General features: G+C 39.9%; 1 protein-coding gene across 1 annotated transcript in view; it reads right to left on the bottom strand.

Annotated features, from left to right (window-relative positions):
* Positions 1-1944: 1944 nt before the first annotated feature.
* Positions 1945-26872, bottom strand: part of LOC140711609 (uncharacterized) — a 130638-nt gene continuing 105710 nt past the window's right edge. The window contains exon 5 of the mRNA XM_073014921.1: positions 1945-4889. The gene's annotated coding sequence lies outside the window, so the exon portion shown is untranslated. The remainder of the gene's footprint in view (positions 4890-26872) is intronic.

The following is a 26872-nucleotide window of genomic DNA, read 5'->3' as shown; positions in this document are numbered from 1 at the left end:
CTGGACTCAATTCCAAATTCAAGTCTCCCACCAGTGCTATTGCTTGGCAGAGCCTAAAGCACATCCAGAATCTAGGAGCAAGGAGTCTGGAAAATAAACTGTTTGCTTTCCAGGCTCTGCAGTGGTGCAAGAAATTCTGAAAAGCGTTTGCAAGAGATGCTGAGTGAGCCAATCCCAATATCTGCAATAAATGATAAACTGTACTGAGGCTGAACAAATAAAAAAGAAATAAAGCAATTATGAGGAGGCCTCGAGTGATGTTGATTATAATTTTGAATAAAAAATAACAATTGGGCTACCAATTGTAGATTTAGATTATGAAAGACACAGGGCACTTGGGAGTGAGATGAATATTTAACCTTGTGACATAAGCATATTGCCAAAAATCAAGTTATCATTTGGTATATTTGGAATGTCTCCAGGGGCTTTTGTTTCCCCTTTTGCCTGCTCAACACGCCTCCCTTTCCTCCTGTAAGTGAATAATCACACTGCTCAGGCTCAGTCTGAGATGAACACAGCACCTCCACTCTCCGGCCACCGTGATGAGGCCAAGGGCAAAGCCAGTCCAAGCAGACTCCCAGCCCGGGATTGTTCTGGCTGAAGCTAACAAGGAAGCCTCTTTTTTTTTCCTTTGTGTTCCCAGCACTGTACAAATATGGCCCTAGAGTTAATGGCTAAGTTCCCACTATGCGTGATGGCTCAGAGATTAACCCCAAAGAAGACTGAAAAGGAGGCCAAGCTTGAGAGGCTTTTTTTGTTGTGCAGGTTTTCTGAGTTCATCCTTAATTAAGGCCTGGGACTACCTCTTTCCTGCAACTTTCTTCAATGCCTGAGGCATCCAGGATCCATCCCATAAATCCTCCCTTTTGGATAAAGATAGTTTTATTGCGGTGAGAATCAGTAGCATTTAGTTTTAAGAGTTGTAACAAATAAACCACAGTCTCAATCTTATAACCTGCTATTCCACTATTCACCTAAACGAAGGTAGTTTCGTTTGTGTTCCGTGAGAAAAGTGATATTTTTTCTTTGCTTTCCCATACATTGTTTGAGGTCAACCTAAATGCCAATGAAGCCTAAACCTGAACTGCGTTTCTGACCAACAGATTTTTATTTCAATGATTTTGTAACATCACTCAATTTCAGGTAAGTACTCACTAAGAACACCTTCATTTGTCAGAAGCCTCATTGACAGCTGCTACCACCATATCATCATATTTTCATCCTGTAGACAATCACCAGTTGTGTAGACTGGTGAGTTCCAGCTGTGTCACTGACAATGGGGAAGAGCCAAAGAAAAATTACTGTGAGACCAGGAGGGGAGGAGGGCCTATGGCTCCAGAGGGCTATGTGTGTAAGAGGGAGAGAGAGAAAATAAAATGTTTTCTACCAATAAAACTCAGGTGTGTTTCCTTTACTTGCCTTGAAGCTTCTTCAAAACTTGTTATACTTTAAGTTTGAAAAACCAAACACTTTTCCTAGGACTGTTTTTTCACATACTAAAGACCAGATCAGATCAGCAATTAGAAGTATTGCATATAAAATAATCACCCTCAAGGAAGGTTTAAATTAGGGATGAATTTCCAGTATTGATGTGGATCTTTCTGAGCACCCTGCTTATTTAGCACAGTATTCTAGTATTTTGTGAGTTAAGTCATTATCTCTCAGGACATCATCAAAAGATTGAGCGTGTAACAGACTTCAAGCACCTATGGATTTAATATTTACAATTTTGACTATTTGGGGGTGACCTGAAGTTCTAGAGCTTGAGTAGTTTACAATTTTGCCAAGACCTAGGTTAGAGTTACATGAACAGATGCAAGAGAAGGAGCCATTTGACCCATATGTGTGCCAATGACTCAGAATCCACATCCCAACCCAATTCTGTTGTTCTCCATTTGCCATCACAGGCATACTCACTTTCTCAAGTGATAAAATCTCAACAGAAACAACAACAAAAAAAACCCTTTATTTCTATAATTTCATGAACATTCTTGATCTCTCAAAGTTCTAAAAATCATTTTACTGCATTTTATGGGAGAAAATATATACTCAAGTGGTATTTGATATTTGAATCTTAAACAGTCTTGTAAAAGTTTGCTGAAATCTAAACATTACTAGTTTTCCTTAAACTGTTGAGGATCATATAATATGTACAACCATATAATTTTTAAGTGAGTCCTATAAAATTGCTACTGATTGTGAAAATGAGATTTTCTTTCATTTGTCTTTTTTTAAGCTCTATTGTTTGCTAAATGGCAAATAAGCAAATGCTGATTAGTTAGCTGCCAGATTAAATATTTTTTTCTCAATCATGTTGGGTTTTGTGCCATATTTGATATTGTCTGTAACCTCTTCCTTCTTGCATTTTCTCAGCTCCCCTTGCATTTTCTCAGCTCCCCTTGCATTTTCTCAGCTCCCTCAGATTTAGAGATACCACTCTCATAATAATAACATCTAATTTGTTTGTTTACTTAGATTTCTCTTTTGAGCTCTAAATCTGTATAAACACTTACTCTAGAGGCTTCTCTTGAATATCTGAATATTTGTATCAGGGTTCTCCAGAGAAATAAAACTTATAGGGGGGAGAGAGAGAGAGAGAGAGAGAGAGAGAGAGAGAGAGAGAGAGAGAAGAAAAAGAAGAAAAAGAAGGAGGAGAAGAAGAAGAAGAAGAAGAAGAAGAAGGAGGAGGAGGAGGAGGAGGAGGAGGAGGAGGAGGAGGAGGAGGAGGAGGAGGAGGAGGAAGAGGAGGAAAGGAGAGAAAAGAAAAGAGGGAGATTAATTCTAAGGATTTTTCTCATACAATTGTGGGGACTGACAAGTCCAAAATTTTCAGTGCAGGCTGGCAAGCTGGAGAAACCAAGGAAGAGACAATGTTTTCGTCTTGAGTTCAAAGGCAGTCTGGAGTCAGAACTCCCTCTTCCTCAGGGTACCTCCATCTTTTATCTTAAGACCTTCAGTGGGTTGGATGAGGCCCAGCTACATTATGGAGGATAATCAGATCTACACAAAGTCTCCTGATTTAAGTATTAATCATACTAAAAAATAGCAGCAGCATGTAGATTCACATTTGACTAAACATGTGGGTGCCATAGCTTAGCCAAGATGACACATAAAATTAACCATCTCAATGTTCTAGAAACACTTTTAAGTTAAACAGACTCCAGAAGAAACTGCCACATTCCTCACATTGCTCGCAAACTCAGTCTCCTTTTGTGTTCCCTTTTCGGCTTCCTTCCTGTGGGCATATGTAGGGGCAGGGCAGGCCTGAGCACTCAGGCTGATGGAGCCCACGGGGAAGCACAGGATGAAGGCAAGAGGAGGGGCAGAGGTGTCCTCTACCAGGTACTGTGGTCATGTCCTAGACCTAGAAGGAGCACCAAGGTCAAAGCAACGAAACCTAAGTGCTCAGTGAAAGCTAATGAGGTATGTAGTCAAAGAAAGAGACATCAAGGTAGTAGGAAATCTGAGGCTGGTAAAAGCATGACTGTGCCAGAGGGAACACAGCTCAATAAGAAGAGTTAGTTTATATTGAGCATTTCTTTTGCCCCAAGCAGGACATCCTCAATATCAACTAGCTTTATTTATATGAAATCTTCATTTATTTCTGCTCTGTCAGGTGAATAATTTGTGAGATACAGAGCTGGAAAGCTATAGAGACTAGCTGGTGGAGAGGCTGGGGTTAATTCCAGAAAGAAATCCTGCCTTTCAAATCTTTCCCGGTGTGGGCATATTCATGTGTCATATTTAGTTAAAAGGGATCATGGAGGAATAAACTATCCCAAGTGTGATTCTTGTCTCGCTTTCTACCTGACCACCCAAGCTAGATGTCATTAACACATCGGTGTCACCTCCTGCCGTTCGTCTCTTCCCTGCTCCATTTCAGCAGGTCCTGTTGATTTTACTGCCAAAGGGTGTCTTGAGCCTTTCCCTTCCTTTTCATTTATCTTGCCTCTAATCAGGCTTCAGATAATTTCACTTATGCTATTACAACACCTCCTAACTAATATTTTAAATCTGTAACTTCTTTCTCTTCTTTACTTTGTTTTTTTGTGTTGTCATCTGTCTGAACTACCTTCCCAGGCTAGCAGGAAGCCCAGAAATCTAAATCAGGAAGCCAGATTTTGGCAAGAGATTTAAGAAGAGGAGCAACTTCTGCCATGGGAAAGAATTTTCAAAGCAGAATCAAAAACATTGCTCAGGAACAAAGGTGGTCCCAGAAACCTAGAAAAAAATCCAGATAAAGTGTAATTCCAAATGTTATCAAACAGCAATGCAAGAATTTTGTCTCAGGCAGTGTGATGGTTAATTTTATGTGTCAAATTGGTTGGGCTAAGGGATGCCCAGGTAGCCTGTAAAATATTTCTTGGTCAGGCATGGTAGCTCATGCCTGTAATTTCAGCACTTTGGGAGGCTGAGGCAAGAGGATCACTTGAGGCAAGGAGTTTGAGATCAGCCTCAGTAACATAGCAAGACCCCATTTGTATTAGTTCCTTTTCATGCTGCTGATAAAGACATAACCGAGACTGGTCAATTTACTGTGCAGGCATTACTTTTGCATGTGACAAACTGCCACAAATTCAATAGCTTAACACACGTCTATTATCTCACAGTTTCTGAAGGCCTTGAGTCCAGGCACAGCTTATATGGGGTGTTTGCTTAGGGTCACATGAGGCTAGAATCAAGGTGTCATCCAGGGATACAGTTTCACCTGAGGCGTGACTAGAGAGGGATCCACTTTCATTCTCACTCAGGTTGTTGGCAGAATTCAGTTCCACAAGGTTGTATGACAGAGCACTTCAGTTTCTTGCTGGCTGTTGACTGGAGGCTGCCCTCATCGCCTAAAGGCCACCTGCAGTTCTTTACCATGTGGGATCCCCCAATGTGACTGCCTGCATCCTCAAGGAAGCAAGGGAGAGAGAGACTCCATTAGCGTGAGCCTTACAATCTTATGAAACACAGTCATATAATCGTACGCATCTGTCACCTTTGTCATATTCTGTTTGGAGGAAATAAGTGGCAGATGTCACCTGTAGTCAAGGGGAGGGGATCACATGAAGACAACACCAGGAGGCATGGGTGATGGAAACACTTTGGGAGTCTCTCTATCACAGGCACCAAAAATATTGGATGGCATTTCCCATCTTTCTACTTTTCACCATTTCCACCACCATCCTCCTCATTCGAGTCCACAGTATTTCTTGCATAGATACTATAGGAGCCTCCAAATTCGCCTCATTTTTGCACTTGCCTCCTTAGAATCCATTCCACACAGCAGGCAAAGTTGTTTTCTTAAAATGGGCAAAAATCTTCTTCCTTCACTCAAATGTGAAAGAAATACCACATTTTCTTATTTTATTTAAATCAGTAAATTCTATCCCAAGCTCCTACCCTACTAGGCTGGTGAGAAATTCCAAGACCCCCAGTGGTTGCCTAAAACTGCAGATAGTACTGAACCATAAGTACGCTATGCATGAATTTCTTTTTCCTTCTTCACAATTTTATGGATGGAAGTTTTGTTTCTACCATAGATCTTAGCAATCTCAACATACAATTTTTTTCCCTCATTAAGTCAAGAACGTTCACATTTTCACTTAAAAGAAGTACTTTACTGCTTCTCTTTGGCATATTCAGATTGCCAGCATCGCTATCCTTGTGCTTTGAGGCTGTTATTAAGTAAAATAAGGGTTGCTCAGCACAAGCATGACCATGCCATGACAGTGGATCTGATATCCACAGTGGTTACCAAGTGACTAATGAGCTCATAGTGTAGACAATGGGGATATACTGGGCAACACGATGATTCCTCTCCCAGACAAGTCAGAGCAGAGAGGCACAAGATTTTATCACACTACTCAGGATGATGCATAATTGAAAACTTGTAAATTGTTTCTGGAATTTTCCACATAATATTTTTGGACAGAGATTGACTTTGGGTAACTGAAACCAAAGGAAATGTAGATAAGGGTAGAGTCCTGTATTCACACCCAATGCCTGATGTTCAAATGTTCATCCCTTTGAGAGCACAAATTACCTCAGAAAACATATTCCTCAGACACTCCACTGGCAGCCTGGGTTGGGAGCTCAGGTTCTTGCCTCTGCTACAGTTCTTGGTCATGTCTAATCCAGCATTCAAATGTCTCTTCTGCTGGCCCAGGAATCTTGTGTCCACCTGTAAATTGGATCCTATCCTCCTGCTTAGGACCCCTCAATGACTTCCCTTGACACTTCCTGAGGTCTATACCTCCCTATGCGTTCTAATCCCTGTCCATCCTTCCAAACCATCTCCTATCTCTTTTCTCTTTGCTAAGTTTCTATCATACTGACCTTCTTTCATTTCCATAAGCATGCTAAGCAGTTTTCTGCCTCACACATGCTATTCTCTCAGCCTGGAAAACTTTCCCATCTGCCAACAATTGGACTTCAACTTAAATGTCACTTTCCCTGACCATTTTATCAAAAAGTAGTCACATCCCCTTACTTCTCTAACACCGCTGTAATCATAATTATTTTTATTCCATTCAAAAAATGTTTATGGCCAGGCACAGTGGCCCACAAGTCTAATCCCAGCACTTTGGGAGGCCAAGGCAGGAGGATCACTTCAGCCTTAGAGTTCGAGACCAGTCTGGGCAACTTGGCAAAACCCCATTTCTACCAAAAATTAGCCAGGCCATGGTGGCATGAGCCTGTTGTCCAGCTACTCAGGAGGCTGAGGTGGGACGATTGATTGAGCCTGGGAAGTGGAGGCTGCAGCGGGCTGCGATTGTGCCACTGCACTCCAGCCTGGGTGACAGAACAAGACCCTGTCTCAAAAATTAATTAATTAATTAATTAATTAATTAATTAAAAATGTTTCTATTTACTTGGTCATTGGTCAGTAAGTTCCATGAGGCCAGGACTGTATCTCTCTCTTTCTAAGCACTGCTTTCTCTGTACCCTACAAATTTTGATAGACAGTATTTTCATTTTCATTTAGTTCAAAATACTTTTTAATTTATTGAAACATTATCTTTGACACAGAAATTATTTAGAAGTCTGTTGATTAGTCTTCAAATATTTGGGGATTTTTCAGCTATCTTTCCATTATTGATTTCTAGTTTAATTCCATTGGTCTGAGAGCACACTTTGTATGATATATATTCTTTTAAATTTGTCAAGGTGTGTTTTATGATCCAGAATGTGGTGTATCTTAGCAAATGTTCTATGTGAATCAGAGAAGAATGTGTATTTTGCTGTTATCAGATGAAGTGTTCTATAAATGAAAATTAGATCCAGTTGATTGATGGTTACAACTCTCTTTTTCACCACTGTATTCCCAGGATCTAACAGAGAATTTGACCTATAGAATGTGCTCCATAAATGCTTACTGAATGAAAGGAAGAAGGCAAGCACAGGAAGGGAAAAATGAATACAGAGATCTTACATGTTACTCCCGGGATTAAACACTTTCAATATTTCACTATAATCTACACGATACATTTTAGCTGTTGTTACTTCTACTCCCTAGCAATATTTTACAATCCATATACTGTATTTCTTCTGTTGCAACACACAATTATTTTATATACCACTGTATAAGAAAAAATAAATGCTGCTAACAAAATCATAAGATGCCATCAAGTTCAAAGGTGTTTAAACATAAAACAAAACAAAACAAAACAAAAAACCCAAAAGCTTGAGTTAGAGAGTTGATGAAATATTGTGGTTAGCTAAAGTTTATCTGGTCCTCTAGATGAATTTATCCTTATGTATCTTTGTATCCCCAGCACCAAGCATAGTATGTGGTAAAGGTACTCAGTAACATTAGTTTGGTTTAGTTATTTGATTTGTTACTTATTCTGCACCACCAGCCACCTGATTTTCCTTCATTCCGCATCCCTGATATCTTCTATACTCTAATGCTGTTGGTGTTACTGGCTGGCCAGAGATTTTAATTTCTTTTGAAATGCCTCTGCTCCACAAAAATCTGACTCTTTTCCACTTTTCTAATAAACTCGATGTATGCTGTTAGCTGCAGTACAACTAAACATCTGCCAGACTCACGTGTGTGCTCTTGAAGCTACTGTGGTACATTAATGTCCTCCCCCACTGTCCCCGTTCCCTCAATACAGTTACAGTGTGGTTTCAGATGCCGTGGCGAATGAGAGAGGAAGAGTATTTGGGCAGAGAGAATTTCTGAAGGCTTCAAATAAATAGATAATTACACTTGTCTATTCACTAGACTGGCCACTCCTTAAGCTTTATTTTTAATATCTACTTAGGAAAAGCAAGAAAGAAGAAAGTAAAACTCTTAGGGATCTTCTCCCCCAGTTAAATAAACCCTATCCCTTTGTATCCCTTTAAAGTAGGACTTCTTTGAAAAAAGAGCCACAAGTGGGTGTTGTGGTGGATGAATGTAGCCAGCCAAGTTCGCCAGTATGGTGCTTTTTAGACATGAAAGTCGGCTACGCCTCCTCCAGTCAGCCAGCACATGACTTCCTAACCATGTTACTGTAGCTGATTCATGTACTCCTAAATACCCACTGGCCCCTTAAAACCATCTGAATTTTTTACCCCTGCCTTGAATGTTATGGTTTTTCTTCTCCAGGAAGAACTCCAGCTCACTGTGTCCCCTTAATTTTGTTACTCTTATTTTGAAGTACTTGCCATTAGAGATGGATCAGTTTCCCTAACTATAGGGAAAACTATACTGTGAAGTTGAAATAAACTAGTTATAGAAATGTTTATTAGATATATTTTTAGTTCAGGGAATAGCTATAAAAATAATCGCCGACTCTATCCCCACAAAGCTCAAATATCCATGGTATTTATGAGGTGGTATTGGAAAGGGGAGGAGAGTAGATAGAATTTTAAAACTGTTGTGACAATGTTAGCATTCAAAACTGCATCAAGAATTTTTGGATCTGAGACCGAGACTCCCCTCTAATTCTGGCTCTAACTCACATTCCTTCAAACAGATCTCTCTTGTGTTTTTGCTTGGATTTTAAAAAAGCAAAGGCAGGGGAAGTCAGTGTTGGATGAAATTGCAAAGAGTAGTTCTTGTGAGTCTTTTAATTCATAGCCATAAGGGATAGGTGTTCTTTGTTTCCCTTTTTAAAAGTCAGTTAGGGGTAGAAGACAAGTGATTAAGAAGTTAAAAATAAAATTGGAATGCTTCCCTCTGTTTAAGAAATAAAAATATAGGCTGGGAGAGATGGCTTACGCCTGTAATCCCAGCACTTTGGGAGGCCGAAGCAGGTGAATTGCCTGAGCTCAGGAGTTCGCGAACAGCCTGGGCAACAAGGTGGAACCCCATCTCTACTAAAATACAGAAAAAAAAAAAAAAATTACCCGGGCATGGGGGCGTGTGCCTGTAGTACCAGCTACTTGGGAGGCTGAAGCAGGAGAACTGCTTGAACCTGGGACGTGGAGGCTGCAGGGGGCCGAGATTTCGCCACCGCACTGCAGTCTGGGTGACAGAAGGAGACTCCGTCTCAAAACAAATAAATAAAAACTTTTTTTTGGGAATTTACTGCTTTTAGTTTTTTAAATAGTAGTTTCCATTTCACTTTTCCTCTCTACCTCACTTTGTTCCCTGACTTCTACCCACTCTATGTTTATCCACCACCCTGAATAAAATTTAAGTCACCAAATGCTAATCTAAAAAAACACTGAGATTCCTGTATTGGTTGAAACCCTGTGAGGATAATAGAAGATAAGTGGGTTCTGAAACACTGGCCATTATTTTTTCTACTAGACCAATTTAAACTCGAATTTATTAGGTTTTATTATTATTTTCCAAATAAGACTTTGTAGTTCACAGACTAACCTATTTAAAGCTATCGTGATAAACTAAGCCTGTTAGAAGTGGATACATTAATCTTGCAAATTTTTTCAAATTTTAGCCTGAAATTCCCCGGCATTTATACAAATGTAAACATTTTCTAATAAGTAAACAGAACCATTGAAAAGTAGAGACCATCTCTGTTGCCATTTATGATGTCTAGCTCCCAGTGCCTTTGATTTTGTATGTATTACAGGGATAAGCCTCTAATTTATAGGTCTTTTGTGGGTCATTACATTTTAATTATAACTATAAAATAAACATTGATACATTTAGGAAAGTTTTTAATCCAACTACAAACGTAAATGAATTACTAAGAATATCAAAGATTCTAGATTGAGTGTAAATAAACATTAGTAATAATAATAATATTTGTCAGGCACTTTGGTATCAGTCTTTCAAATATTAAATTTTCAATTATAAACATTACTAATTTAAATATTTACTAAGAGAAAAATAAAACAAATAAATGAGAACTGATTACATTCAAAGTTCATTTTTCAAAAAGAACTTGTATTAGAGCAGATCCACCAATCAAGCCACACTTTCAATAGGGCAGGGTGGCATTTGGATCATAGTTACAAAATCACCAGGGTAAAAAGAGTGGGGGATTTTCAGGGCCATTCTTCTGTGTGAGCAGAGAGCCATACTGACCCCATCCTGGACATATGAGAATTTGCCCTAGTTTTGAACATAGTACATTTCAGTTATTCTAGACACTTGGGATGGGGTGAGGGGTCTGGGGAAGGTCAGAAAAAAATATATAGATTTTAAGAAATTACCCATTTACTGGCAATAAAAATTAATTTAATAATATTTTTCTTTGTGACTTTTTTTTAAATTTTTTTGAGATGGAGTCTCACTCTGTCGCCAGGCTGGAGTGCAGTGGCGCGATCTCGGCTCATTGCAACCTCTGACTCCCTGGTTCAAGCTATTCTCCTGCCTCAGCCTCCTGAGTAGCTGGGATTACAGGTGTATACCACCACACCCAGCTAATTTTTGTATTTTTAGTAGAGACGGGGGTTTCACCATATTGACCAGGATGGTCTCGATCTCCTGACCTTATGATCTGCCCACCTCGGCCTCCCAAAGTGCTGGGATTACAGGCATTAGCCATGGCGCCCAGCCTATGACATTTTAATTCTTATTTTAAATAAACTGTGCAGTACCCTAGGGTCCCAGACCGAATAACTTACACATGTATACAGATAGTATTGATGTAATAGGTTGTTTTTTCATACTTGTTTTTGAAAAAACATACTTATTTTCTCATATACCAAGTAAAATTCTATGGATTTCCAAAATTTAATATGATTACATATAAGATTGCATCTTACAGCCTTAATACTGCTGGCTTACTGACTTGTTTTGATTTTTACTAAATCAAAGAACACCCTTAGTAGGGAAGGAATTGAAAACATTATTTTCCCCATAGCAACAAATGAACTAGTCATTTCTCTAATATACATTAAGACTTCCGAATTGAATTCTTTCCATCCACTGTGATCTTCTGATCCATGCTAATCCAGCAACACTAATCATTTTAGAGTCTGTGAATCCAGACATTGTCATCTATAAGAAAAATTCCTAGGCTAACATAACAATCAGCTCAATATTAAATTAGTGAGGACACAGGGAAGCAGAGTTAAGCAATTACAACAGGCGGTTTAGTTTCCCTGAGAGTAAATTGCCTTCTGAATTAGTGATAGATTATTTTTTATTTTTAATGATTTTTGTATGGATTTTTTGAGTATATAATTTATGCCCAGAGCATAAAAGGCAAAGAGTACAAAAGGATACGCATAGAAAAGTAAATATCTCTCATCAATAGAAATGCTATTCAGTTTTAGCAGGTGTATAAACCATTTTGAACAGAAAATTAGTTTTCCTAGTAAGATTGAAAGTGTGGAATTTCTGCTTCTGATAATGATAGACTATGTAAATTGTACCCAGCTTTCCCTCTGACAACAACTAAAAAAGCTTGAAAGATTTTAAAAGAAATCTTATCAAATGCATCAAAGAGTTAACAAGATCTTGAAGAATGATGTTCAGGATCACTTTGAAAGAAATTTCAAGAAGTTAGAGTCCAAGACCACTCAGAGGTAGGGACTATGGTAAATATCTCACTGCGAGATGAGAGCCTATGGGACTGCATCCCAGCTGTAAGGATAAACCTAGAAGGAAAGTAGCCTATGTACAGACTGCAGACCAGCTTGTGGTCCCCAGGCTGGCTCCGGAAATTACATGATGATCCTAGAGGGCTGATGCCTTTGGGCACTTGACAAAAGGTAATTTAAAAATCCTCTTTTGAGGAAAATAACCCCTTAAGCCTCGAAGTGTCTCTAGGAAATTTGAAGATGTGCGTACCCAATGATTCCCCCACTCCAGGTTTGTAACTTCAAAAAACTGTAGCATGGTGCACCACGGAACGTGAGCAAGGATGCTCATTGCAGTATAGCAGTGACTGAAAACTGGAAACAACTATAATGTTCATCAACAAGATGGGATAGTCATATGATTGGACACTGTAGAGCAGTAACAATAAGTGATCTATTGCTACAGTAAAAATAAATGAACTATTGCTACATCGATATGGATAAATCTTACAAATATAATATTCAGCAAACAAGCATGTAGCAGAAGATTATATATACTGTGATACAAATAATATAAAGTGAAAGCAAGCGAGACAAAGAATATTGTTTAGTAATATATACACTTGGAGTCAAGTTTAAAAGCAAGGGAACAATCAAGATAAAGTTGGGGCCCCTGATTGCCCCTGGAGAGGAAGGAAGTGCACACAGGGTGCTTCAGCTATGTTAGTTATGTTTCTGCATAGACAATCATTAATGATCCTCCAAATACAGTCATCCCTCAGAATACACAAGGGATCAGTTCCAGGATCCCTGCAGATACCAAAATCCAAGTATACTCAAATCTTGCAGCAGGCATCTGCAGAACCCGTGTGTATGAAAAGTTGGCCCTCCACATAGGTAGATTTCATATCCTGGTTTTATTAGTTCCTTCTCACATTGCTATGAAGGAATACCTGAGACTGGGTATTTATAAAGAAAAATTGTTTAATTGGCTCATGGTTCTTCAGGCTGTACAGGAAGCATAGCAGCTTCTGCCTCTGAGGAGGCCTCAGGAACTTACGATCATGGTGGAAGGTAAAGGGGAAGCAAGGCACTTGACAAGTCTGGAGCAGGAGGAAGAGAGAGGAGGGAGGTGCTACACACTTTTAAACGAGATCTCACAATAATTCATTCACTCATTCACTATCACCATAACAGCACTGAGGGGAAGATGCTAACTCATTCATGAGAACTCTGCCCCCATGATCCAATCACCTCCCACCAGGCCCCATCTCCAACACTGGGGATTACAATTTGACATGAGAGTTGGTGGGGATGCACATCCAAATCATATTACTGGCAAATACTGTATTTTCCATCCACGCACAGGAGGACTTGCGTCCTTCAACCCATGATGTTCAAGGGCCAACAGTATAGTATGACTTATTCTGGAAAAGGGAAAGAGTATGTTCCTTTCATTAATCATAAGGCCAATCTGCAGTTTGTGCAAAAGCTACTTTCCTTCCAGATCTATCAATACTTCTGGGATACAATCCCCAAGGGTCTTATCCATAGCATCTCTCAAAATTAATTAGATATAGTCTAATGTGCCGTTTTCTCTACCATCAGTCCTAGGAATAGCATCTCTCTGGCTAGGGAAATGCTGCTACTGCCTAAGAATCCAGGCTTAGCAGGGGTGGAAGCAAAACATGGTGAAGTAGAGAACCTGCTAGCCCAAGTCTTTCCCTCTCCCCATTTCTCTAGCCCTCCGCCTCGCTCACTGCAGACTTTGAATATGGCCAGAGATTTTTATTATTACAGTAAACTGGACATATTGACTATCACTGTGACAGTATTTTGAGATAAAAGTAATTAGAACTTTTTATTGTTTGTGAATAACGAGAGAAAATTATGGAAGCTGCTTGTGATTTTACCTAAGAGATGGGGAAAATCTGGCTTCACAGAATGGGTCTGAGTGTACCAGAACCATGCAGGGGGAGTAAACTTGCTGAAACAAGAGTCCTACCTAACATACCAAATTTACAATAATTAGGTACGGAAACAGACTCACTACATTAACGGAAGCTCTATTCACTCTGTAAAACATGCTGACTGGTATCAAAGCAAACTTTGCTCCCGGTGTATGATAGAACTTTTATCCCCGAGACGAATGCTGGCCAGGAGACAGTTACATTTGTTCCAAACCTGACTTGCCAGTTGTATTCTTTAGGTAGTTACTTAAGTTAATAAAATGTTATTAAATCAATGGGTAGAATAGAATGTTATTGCACCTATGAACACCACCAAGTTGAATATTTTGGGAAGTCTTGATTAAATTGGGTGGAATTGGGGGTATATACAAAGCTGCAAAAGACTGAGAAAAGTTGTGAAAATATAGAAGAACTACACATTCAGATTTTTCCACAAATGTCTTTAAAGTCTTCCTTTGAAATGAGGAATGCACAACATTAAAGGATTTGAAAAAATTCTTTCTGGGCCCCTTCCAGCTTGTGTTATTTTATGACTTTTATCCTTGAAAATATTTAATCATCTTTATAAACATGAACAGGATTTGTAAAATGGATTTAAGTCTCTGAAAACATGCTATAAGTAGCAGATAGCATTGTACATACAAAGAGACAGTGATGCTACACATATCCTCGATTTTAAGTTTATCGATACTCTTCCACACTGCTTGAATTGCATTCATGATCCCTTTGGGCTGATGCCATGGACTGAATGTTTGTGTTTCCTGAAAATTTATTTGATAAAATTTAACCCCCAATGTGATGATATTAGAAGATGGGGCCTTTGAGACTAATTAGGTCATGAGGGTGGAGCCGTCATGAATGAATTAGTGCCCATATAAAAGGGATCCCAGGGAGAAATCCTGCTCTCTTTCTGCCACCTGAGGATACAAGAATTCATCAGTCTACAACCTGAAAGAGGTCTCAACCATGCTGACGCCCTAATTTTGAACTTCTAGCCTCCAGAACTGTGAGAAATAAGTTTCTATTGTTTATAAGCCACCCAACATACGGTACTTTGTTATAGCAGCCTAAACTAAGATAGCTGATAAATTTGGAGACCAATATTTAGACGGAAACTGAAAGCATTAATTACATTATTCAATCTGCCAAAGGTGACAGTTTAGGATTGCTGTTGTCCAACTGCAAATCTCTTTGTGTTCCATTATGCTTCTCTAGTGAATGGGGTCATGGGCTTCATGCATAAAAGATGTTCATTACATTTTTTGTGCTTTTATCATATAAATATTTCTCAACAGGTTATTTTTGGAAATGTATATTTGTTTACTGAGATCAAAAGGGTTTTGTGTATGTGGTTATATTTGCTGGTGATCAAAATAGTATCAAGATAAAAATGAACTACTTTGAAGGACATATATATTCCTAATCATGAAGTCAATTCAAAATGTTGGTTCGTTGAGGGTCTCCTGTATACAGATCACTATTTTAGGGAGTGGGAAGACATGAAAATAAGTAGAATTTAGTCACATGGTTCCTGACCTCACCTTGTGTAAGAAAATAGCAATTAGCCGAGCATGGTGGTGCATGCCTGTAGTCCCAGCTACTTGGGAGGCTGAGGCAGGGGAATCGCTTGAACACAAGAGGCGGAGGTTGCAGTGAACTAAGATTGCACCACTGCACTCCAGCCTGGCGACAGAACAAGGCTTGGAAAACAAAAAAAAAAAAAAAAAAAAGAAAAGAAAAGAAAAAGAAAATAGCATGTGAATTCTGACAGCATTTTCTTTTCTTCAGGTTCAGCCCTCCATGTGTCTTCTGTTTTTCCTGTCCACATATCTTTGTATTTATTTAAAAAAGAATACTCCCAACTTATTAATGTAGTAGTAATTATCCATTGCTGATTGTACCAAAATGCATGCCAGTTGAAGTAAAGTTGCTAACTGGGTAGCCACAACTAATTGAAATGAAAACTGACACTTAAAATCGTAGATATAGCTTCACAGAATGAGAAAGCGGTGGCCTTAATTTGTTAGCATCATCACATATTGGTTCCTCAGTAATTCAGTGACTTAAGTAGTTAAAGTGAAAGCTTTCAGTAAAAGAAAACTGTTTTTAGGCCGGGCACGGTGGCTCAAGCCTGTAATCCCAGCACTTTGGGAGGCCGAGACGGGTGGATCACGAGGTCAGGAGATCAAGACCATCCTGGCTAACACAGTGAAACCCCGTCTCTACTAAAAAATACAAAAGAAACTAGCCGGGGAAGGTGGTGGGCACCTGTAGTCCCAGCTACTCGGGAGGCTGAGGCAGGAGAATGGCGTAAACCCAGGAGGTGGAGCTTGCAGTGAACCGAGATCCGGCCACTGCGCTCCAGCCTGGGCGACAGAGCGAGACTCCGTCTCAAAAAAAAAAAAAACAAAAACACACAAATAAACAAAAAAACTATTTTTAAATACCTCTCTCTGCCACAGGGATCTCCTTCTCCAACAAATTAATTCCCTTCTTGCCAAGGTCTGTGTGAACTTGTCAACCTTCTCAACTCATGAGTGCATTCAGCAGCAGGAGTCCTATTCCAGCTCTCCCACTTGCTATTTGTCAGTTTGTCAAGCTTTCTAGTCTCAGTTTTCTAATCTTTAAAATGGAATAATAACCCCAACCACAAAGAGCATTGTGCACAATAGGCTTATTATTAATGTTCATTTCTTCTGTGATTTCAACACAGTGATCAGATCATATCCAATTTGAGGAACTTAAAGTTAATCGCTAAGTTGTTATATGACAAGTAGAGTCCTGAGTTCGTGAGTATGTGAACTTATACTGAGACAAAACTTTGCCTGTGGTCTAGTTCACAGTAAAATGAACTACTGGAAGAAGAATAAAAAAAGATTTGAGAACTCAATCAAAATAAAATCAATCCAAATAAATGGTAGCTGCAATTTGCTGACTTTCTTCAGTGAAGAAACATACACAATAGACCTGTGAATGTTATATTGGAAGCATTTGATTCTGTAGGAAGGAATAATATTCCTATTTCACTGTTATTTCTAAATCATAATTGCATGGTGTTTAACCTCTACTGTATAAATCATCTATTGAGGATTCATTTCTATGTAATTTTTTGTTACACAAAGAAACACTGGATAATACTTACCTAGTAATAGGCGGTCTTTTAGACCCATTGAATCAAATCTGATTTGGGGACTGTAAATTTACATTGTAAAGAAGCACAAACATGATTCTTAGGCACACAACCAGCTGAGAACCACCAGGATGAGGGCCTTTAGTATTTGTTGTATGCTGTCCCTTTCCACATTCAAAGAATACTAAGGGGCTGTTAGGCATGTACTAGTGGCTGAGAAGTTTGCTTTGCTAACAGTAAAGAAGATAACACCATGCCACTGTCTGTGGCTTAAGATAAAATTATGACATTTCTTGAGAAAGACAAAACTCTGCTGTTGACTGTACTAGAAGGCTAAAAGGATAATTGGAGTTGTCGAGCTGGTTATGATCAAAGCTGCTTTAGAACTTCTTTGGAGTTTGGGTGATCCTTGCCATATGGTGAGGTCTTCAGGGACCTGTCAAGTTCCTGACAAGGACTTGATTGGGGACAAGACACTGTTCTTTTAAGCCACATGAATTGCTACAAGGATCTTTTTTATTTTTATTTTTATTTTTTTATTTTTTATTTTTGAGACAGAGTCTCACTCTGTCGCCCAGGCTGGGGTGCAGTGGCGCGATCTCCGCTCGCCACAAGCTCTGCCTCCCGGGTTTACGCCATTCTCCTGCCTCAGCTTCCCAAGTAGCTGGGACTACAGGCGCCTGCCACCACGCCCAGCTAATTTTTTGCATTTTTAGTAGAGATGGGGTTTCACTCTGTTAGCCAGGATGGTCTCTATCTCCTGACCTCTTGATCCACCCGCCTTGGCCTCCCAAAGTGCTGGGATTACAGGCGTGAGCCACCGTACCCAGCACCCAGCCTACAAGGATCTTAAAATACACAAATGAAAACCAGGTAGAAGCTCAGATGCTGGTCTCAAATTCCAACTCTGTTGTCAGGATTTTCTGTCATATATCTTTTCAAAAACAACAACTAAGTAGAGCATCCTTACATATAGGGAAGTGATTTGTATGAAAAGATGTTAAAAAAAATTCCAGGCACTTTTTAAAAAAATTATTGCCAATTATTTTGTTATATATTAATAGCATCTCTGTGTATGATTTTAAAGTCTTAAGTTTACAGTGTGTTTTTCTTCTGTATAACCATGTTTTACTGTACTATCACAGCAAATTTACAGTTGTATAAACATGAATAAATCCTTCAAAAAGCCAGCAGTACCAAGGCTCACAAGTCGGAAAGGCCCATCCTACTTAGTAGGTACTACGAACTTCATCAGCTGGAGCAGGGTCTTCAAAAGGAGGGGCTGGACCTCTGGGAAACCACAGACGCTTTCCAAGGGACACCCAGGCTGACGGGTGGTTCTAACAGGGCATCAATTTCCAAAATTTCAACTGCAGGCGTACTCGATCCAAACATGATCTGCGAACACTCTTGTGGTTTTAAGGTTACATGGGACCTCTGTTTCACCTTTGCTTTCACTTGACAAAAGAAGGAACAATTTCTCTCCATGGCTAATACTACTAGGATACAATTTCTGAGATGAGAAACCTGCATGAGTCAGACAGAAATGTGAAATAATGTTTCTGGTACTGAAAAAATGAATGTCTTCAATGACCGGAAAACATTTCACGGAGTTTCCACCTCTTTGTTTTTTTTGGGTTTTTTTTGTTTTTTTTTTTCCTGTTTTTTGTTTGTTTGTTTGTTTTCGAGACAGTCTTACTCTGTCACCTGGACCGGAGTGCAGTGGTACAATCTGTACTCACTGCAACCTCGACGTCCTGGATTCAAGCAATTCTTCTGCCTCAGTCTCCCAAGTAGCTGGGACTACAGGCCTGAGCCACCACACCCAGCTAATTTTTGTATTTTTAATAGAGACCGGGTTTCACCATGTTGGTTGGTTTCACCAGGCTGGTCTCGAACTCCTGACCTCAAGTGATCTACCCGCTTCAGCCTCCCAAAGTGCTGGGATTACAGGAGCAAGCCACCAAGCCCAGTCCACATCTTTGCTTTTAACAAAATTAAAAGGAGACCTAACTAGTAGATCATTAAAAATACTTTTTGATGATAGGTCACTATGTGATTTTTGGCATATCAGTGGCAAGGAGTTCAAATAATTGAGTGACATTGCTAAAACAAAACTCATTTCATCCTCAACCACCAACTAATATGAATAAGATTCCTTAGCACTTACATAAAAATAATTTAAAATAGGAATAAAACGGATGCTGAATTCCAACTCATTCTAGCAATAAAGTCATATGCAGATGCATCCATTGAAAAGCAGGACTCATTCTTCTCCTTAAAAGATATGTAATGTTAAATAATATGTCAAAATTTGTAATGTACTTACCTTGTTGTGATTAATTTGGTACCAATAAAAATTATAATGATAATGCACATCAGAAGATTTTTTAAATAGCTAAACCTTATGTTCACTGAAAATTAAATTTTTATTTATATTTCAATTTACATACATATTTCTGTTTCAAAAAATTATGATGTCATAAGGACTTTCAATCAAAATATATTAGGCTAAAATTTGGGAGAGAAAGTGAAATGGCGAGGAAGGAGGAATTTGTAACCATTAAAAAAGAACATGTTCATCCTTTTAGTGTAGATATGTAGGCATCAATTCCTCATGATAGTCGCATTCCACTGGACACATTTAAAAATGTAGTATGAGTTTTAAATGTCAATATTTATGATACACCAAGAATTAAATCATTTACAACTATTAAAAGTATAAAACTTTTAGATATTTGAAATTTAGATATAGAGATAACATTTTTAAGTGTTGGAAGGCTACACAGTTTTTCAAAGTTATTGTACAGAACACAACAGCAAGCAAACCTACATTAGGTCAGTAGTTACATGTTAATGAAGCAGGAAATTTCCCTGACCCCTTCGTGGACAGGAACTGGAGTGCACGGGCTGGGCCTAGCCAGGAGCTTCAGCCGGGGTCAGTTCCACTCACTCAAACCCACTGCGTTCTACCCCAGTGGGGGGGAGCACAGGTGGGTGGTGCAGGAGCCGGGACGAGTGCCTTTGGGCGCCAGCGGGAGCAAAACTTTGTGTGGGTGCCGTGGCAGCGTCTAGGGAGGTGTCTGCCATCCCTGAGGCCCCAGAAGCAATGTTACAGTCAGGGCTCTTTTAGTTTTGCTGTCCGTAGATGGCTTAAGGGTTAACAGTGGAGAGTCAGTGTGACAGCCTTTCGCACCTGCACCCGAGTTCTTGTCTGGCAACCAGGAGGAATGAGGTCAGAGACAAATTAAAGATGGTAAATGCAGCAGATTTTATTGCCAATGAAAGTGGCTCTCAGCGGGAAGGGGAGCTGAAAGGGGGACAGAGCAGGAAGACAACTTTCCCCAGAGTCCCGCCGTCCCTCTGAAGTCTCTGACTGTAGTCTCTGACATCCCACTGCTTCTCCTCTTCTCCTCTTCTTCTCTCCCTCCTGGTGGAGCCTGGGGCTTTTATGGGCACGGGCATTGGGGGTGGGGCGGGCCATGGGTGGTTTTGGGAAAGGTAACATTCGAGCGGGAAAACGGGAATGCATGTTCTCACTTTGGGCGGTGGTTCCAGGCTTAAGGGTGGGGACCTCGCCAGAAACCTACCCTTTTCTGCCCAGAATTTCCTGCCTCCTGTCCCTGTCATTAATAATATCTCCAAATGCCTGGGTTGTTGAATGGGCTGCCAAGGCTGCCAATGTGCAGGTCCCAGTCCAGCCAGAGTTTCAGACTGTGCACCTCTGAGGTGGAACAGATTCCTGAGAGGGACCAGGTGGCCCTCAGGGGGATTCTGGTGCCAGTAGTCCAAAGTCTACATTGGAAAATACACTCTTACCTAGGCTTTCTTTCCCCCCAGTGTTTGATAACCTGGTGGTTCAGAGGTGTAGATTTATCTGTTTGTATATAATAGTACATGCATATAGATAGTGATATAATCATTCTTATCTTGTAACTTGAATTCTTAAACTTGTAGATAAAGTTGCCCAGTTTTATTACTTCCTTCCATATATTTCCTTCCAAAGTCCACTTAAATTCTTAAATTTATAGATAAAGTCACCCAGTTTTATTACTTCCTTCCATATATTTCCTCTCAAAGTCCACACATGACAATAGCTTAACACCATGTAAGAAGCCAGGTAAACTGGAAAGGCCTCACAGAGGAAGTGCCAGAACTAGGTTGGAGCTCCAAACAATAATATGGGAGAACTGTGTAAATCACTCGTCACACACACACACACACACACACACACAATTTGCCATGCAATTCTGATGTGAACTACCTGGAATCTGTGCAGATTTCACAGGTTAAGGGCACAATCTCCTACAAAACTGCTGTCACTTCAGATACCAGTTAGAAGTTTGGGTATTCTCCAGGCCATGCACACTTCTGACCAGCTGGCTACAACTCCAGGAGTTCCCACAATCCCTGGTGTTTGATAATTTGCTAGAATGGCTCACAGAACGCAAGAAAACACTATACTTGCAAGCACAGTTTTGTTATAAAGAATACAACTGAGAAACAGCCAAACGAAGAGACTCACAGGGCAAAGTCTGGGACGTCCCAAACTCGAAGCTTCTGTGTCTTGAGGACATGTCATCCTTGTGGCACATAAAGGTGTGTCACTAACCAGGAATCTCCCTCAAGCTTCAGATATACAGAGTTTTTATTAAAGCTTCATTATGGAAACATGATTGCTTGAAGCCAGTCTCCAGCTCCCCTCCCTACCACTCCCCAGAGATCTAGCTGATATCATGTGGCTCAAGATCCCAGATTTCTAATCACATGTTTGGTCTTTCTGGTGTGACCAGACCCATTCTGAGTTATCTCATTAGCATAAACTCAAGTGTAACCCAAGGGGTCCACAGTGAGTAAGGAAGACACTCAGAAACTTCTAAGGATTTAGAGGTTACCTCCCAGGAACCAGGGACAAAGAACAGCCAAATTGTTTAATACACAATACTATTCTTAAAACCCTTTCATTGTTTCTCATTACCTTTAGGATATATATCGACATGGTCTACAGGGCCCCACATGATCATTTTTCAGCCTTTACCTGTCTCATTTCCTCCTTCACTCCCTGCTCAGAGGTAAGGAGCAAACAGATATGCTGGACTTCTGTTAGCTCCTCAAATACATTAGGCTCCTTCCTGTCAAACAGCCCTTTCCATATATTTTATCTTCCTGAAACAATCTCTACCCTCAATTTTTCTCAATAAATCCCAAAAATACTCAGATCTCGCTCAAATATTACTTCCCCAAATCTCCTGTTCTTCCTGTTGTACGTTCTCATAAAATCTGTACTTCTCCTCACTGTTTACACTTGTAAGTAAATGCTTAATTGTGTAATGAGTTGTTTCTTGCTTGTCTCCTCCGTTAGAACAGTAACTCAATAATCTCAGGTATTATCCAAGCCTAATACAATTCCTTGCATATAATACTTTTTCCAATAAACAATTATTAGATGAAAGGAAGAATGGAATCAATAACTGAGTAAATGCTGCTTTTAAGCATTCGTAAGGACCTCCATCTTTCCAATAGTGAAAACTCCTTAGATCTGTACTGTCTGTCTCAAAACTTTTAAAGATTTATATGTCGGGACTGCGCGACTTATTAACCCCAACATTATTGGCAAGTTAACTACAGCCTTCTCTTTGCAGTTCGTCAGCCCCAGATTATAGTCTGTCTCACTCCCCAGGGAGTAAAGTCCCCTCATCCTGGAAGACAGATTAATTGCTTTATTTTCACTCTTTTTTTCCTCTTTCCCCTAGTGAATCAGGTTTCACCTTAAAGTCCATAACATAAAATTTAAGCCTGCTAGATACAATAGTCTAGAAGTCTAATGACAATAGACTACCAAAAAAAGATAATTGTTCTAACCTAACAACAAGTGACAGATGTGTAAAGGTTTCACTTCTCTAAATCCCTTAATAATGTTTACTCATAATCTCAGTTGCTCTCAATCCTGGTTATATATTAGAGTTACCTGAGTGCTTAAAAAAAATGCTGATACTCTGTTAGAGTAGATCTCTGTGTGATGGAACTCGGGCATTGGCCGAATTTGTTTTTTGTTGTTGCTGTTTTTGTTGTTTTTTTAAGACAGTCTCGCTTTGTCACCAGACTGGAGTGCAGTGGCACAATCTCGCTCACTGCAACCTCCGCCTCCTGGGTTCAAGTGATTCCCCTGCCTCAGCCTCCCAACTAGCTGGCATTACAGGAGCACACCACCACACCCAGCTAATTTTTGTAGTTTTAGTAGAGACAGGGTTTCACCATGTTGGCCAGGATGGTCTCGATCTCCTGACCTCATGATCTGCCTGCTTCAGTCTCCCAAAGTGCTGGGATTACAGGCGTGAGCCACCGTGCCCGGCCAGACATTAGTCTATTTTTAAAGGTACTAAGTGATTAAAAATGTACCGTCAGACATGACCACTGGGGTAGCTAAAGCATTAATCACAGTCATGGCTGGGTACATAAATTCATTCCCACCAGGGGCATATGTCATGTCTCCTGATTTTCTACTTGCTTAACCCTGGTTAAAATGCAAATACATTATCTGAAAAGGGATAGTGACTGTGCAGAAAGCCCTTGGGTGGCTGCCCAGTTTAAAAAATTCCCTTCCCCAAAGACACCACTGATACTCTGGGTTGACTGCATCTGTATATTATAACCCTGTCCTGCTGGTCATACATAATTAACACAAGAGTGTACACAAATGGAGTCATTTCAACAACCTCTGTTTAGAACTTGTTGTTTACAACAAATTTAAGAGCCTAGCCATACTGTTTTAGTAATGCTTTTTGTGACATTTACTGATTTCCTTGGCATAAATACACCATGACTAATTTCAAGCTGCTGAGATGGAGCAGAGATCCCTCTCAGGAGGCTGTGCCACCATGGCACCACCACCCCTGCAATGCCCACAAGCATGGAAATAAACGAAAATCTTGAGTTCCTCCAAGGGAAATTTCAGGCAACCTCACCAACCCAGAGAAGTAAATGAGCAACTTGATAAGCAAGAAGGTAACAGTAACTTAAAACAATAGCCAAGGAAGTTAGAGTAGTAAGATATTCTCTTCCCTCCCAGAAACTTTAACATCTTTTTTCTTCTTCTTCTTTTTTTCTTTTTTCTTTTTTTTTTTTTTTTTTTTTTTTTTTTTGAGCTTTACTCATTTTACTCTCATTTTATTTTTAAAATTTTTTTCATTTCAGTAGTTTTGGGGAACAGGTGGTTTTTAGTTACGTGGATAAGTTCTTTAGTGGTGATTTCTGAGATTTTGGTGCACCCATCACGGAGCAGTGTACAGTGTACCCAATGTGTAGTCTTTTATCCCTCACCCCTTCCCACCCTTCCTCCAAAGTCCCCAAAGTTTATTACATCATTCTTATGCCTTTGTGTCCTCACAGCTTAGCTCCCACTCACAAGTGAGAACATATTGAGAGGTAAAGCCAGCTGGTCGTCTGGGTCTTGTGGTGACTTGAACTTTTCTGTCTAGCTAGAGGATTGTAAACACACCAATCAGTGCTCTGTGTCTAGCTGAAGGTTTGTAAACACACCAATCAGCACTCTGTAAAAAAGGACCAATCAGCACTCTGCAAAAAAGGACCAATCAGCACTCTGTAAAATGGACCAATCAGTGCTCTGTAAAATGGGCCAATCAGCAGGACATGGGCAGGGCCAAATAAAGGAATAAAAGCTGGCCACCCAAGCCAGCAGCTGCAGTCAACTTGGGTCCTATTCCACAGCGTGGAGGGTTTGTTCTTTCGCGTGTCACAATAAATCTTGCTGCTGCTCACTGTTTGGGTCCGTACTGCCTTTATGAGCTGTGACACTCACCACAAGGGTCTGCCACTTCATTCCTGAAGTCAGCGAGATCCCGAAGCCACCAGCAGCAAGAAACAACTCCAGATGCACCACCTTTAAGAGCTATAATATTGACTATGAAGATCTGCGGCTTCACTCCTGAAGGCAGTGAGACCATGAATCCACTGGAAGGAAGAAACTCTGGACACATCTGAACATCTGAAGGAACAAACTCCGGACACACCATCTTTAAGAGTTGTAACACTCACTGCAAAGGTCCACTGCTTCATTCTTGAAGTCAGCGAGACCAAAAACCCACCAGAAGGAATAAATTCTGGACACAATACGATGTTTGATTTTTCATTCCTGAGTTACTTCACTTAGAATAATGGTCTCCAGTTCCATTCAGGTTGCTGCAAATGCCATTATTTCATTCCTTTTCGTGGCTTAGTATTTCATGGTATATGTATATACCACATTTCCTTTATCTACTCATTGGTTGATGGGCATTTAGGCTGGTTTCATATTTTTTCAATTGTGAATTGTGCTGCTATATCTTATGTGTGCAAGTGTCTTTTCCATATAATGACTTATTTTCTTCTAGATAGATACCCAGTAGTAGGATTGATGGATCAAATGGTTGATCTACTTTTAGTTCTTGAAGGAGTCTCCACACTGTTTTCCATAGTGGTTGTACTAGTTTACATTCGCACCAGCAGTGTAAAAGTGTTCTCTTTTCACCACCTCCATGCCAACATCTTTTATCTTTTGATTTTTTTGATACATGGCCATTCTTGAAAGAGTAAGGTGGTATCACATTGTGGTTTTGATTTGCATTTCTCTGATCATTAGTGACATTAAGCATTTTTTAAATGTATTTGTTGGCCATCTGTACATCTTTTGAGAGTTGTCTATTCATATACTTTGCCCACTTTTTGATGGGATTATTTATATTTTCTTGCTGATTTGTTTGAGATTCTGGTTACTAGTTCTTTTTCTGATACACAGCATGCAAAAGTTTTCTCCCACTCTGTGGGTTGTCTGTTTACTCTGCTGATTATTTCTTTTGCTGTGCAGAAGCTTTTTAGTTTAATTAGGTCCCATCTATTTATTTTTGTTTTTGTTGCATTTGCTTTTGGGTTCTTGGACATTAATTCTTGCCTAAGCCAACGTCTAGAAGGAATTTTTTTTCCATTGTTATCTTCTAGAAATTTTATGGTTTCAGTTCTTAGATTTAAGTCTTTGATCCACCTTGATTTGAATTTTGTATAAGGCAAGGGATGAGGATCCAGTTTCATTCTACTACATTCCTTAATTGGCTTGCCAGTTAAAGATAACATCTTAATGTTACCAGCACAGGAGGTCCAGGTTCTTGGCAGCTTTGGACAAATAATTGGACAAAACCCACAAACAAAGCAAGGAAACAATGAAGCAACAAGAGCAGAGATTTTTGAAAATGAAAGGACACTCCACAAGGTAGGAGCAGGCTGGCACAAGCAGCTCTAACCCTGGTTACAGAATTTTCTGGGGTTTAAATACCTTCTCGAGGTTTCCCACCGGTTATTCTGTGTACACCCTAAGTAAATGAAGTAGTGGCCTGCATGCAATCAGTCTGATTGGTTGCAGAAAGCGACCAATGAGTGGCTTAAGTGAAGTTACAAAGTTACATCCGATCCAAATGTCTTATTGGTTGCAGAAAGTGACTGATCAGAGGTAGAAGAGAAGTTACAAAGTTATACTCCTTTGCAAATGAAGACTTGGCCCATGACCAGCCTGACTGGTTGCAGGAGGGGGCCAATCAGAGGTACTTTCAGTTTTTCATCTGCCATGCAGAAAAGAGGGGAGGTTGCAAAGGGAGTAACCCTTTTGTTAACTTGGGTGTAGAAAGTTGGGGTTTTCCTTTTGATTTAATTCTAGGAATTCAGCGTGAATTGGCCTTAGGTTCCCTGCCTCATACCCTATTTTCCTGCCTCATTAACATATATCCCTGAGTTATTTTTCAGAAACTCAGACACTCACCAAATGGATTCACTGGCACATAGACCTCAGGTAAGGGGGAGCTGAGGACTA

The sequence above is a fragment of the Chlorocebus sabaeus genome, chromosome 4 (assembly GCF_047675955.1).
Source record: "Chlorocebus sabaeus isolate Y175 chromosome 4, mChlSab1.0.hap1, whole genome shotgun sequence".
Classification (NCBI taxonomy): Eukaryota; Metazoa; Chordata; class Mammalia; order Primates; family Cercopithecidae; genus Chlorocebus; species Chlorocebus sabaeus.
Note: the sequence above shows the minus strand (reverse complement) of the source record. Positions and strands in the feature narration are given on the sequence as shown.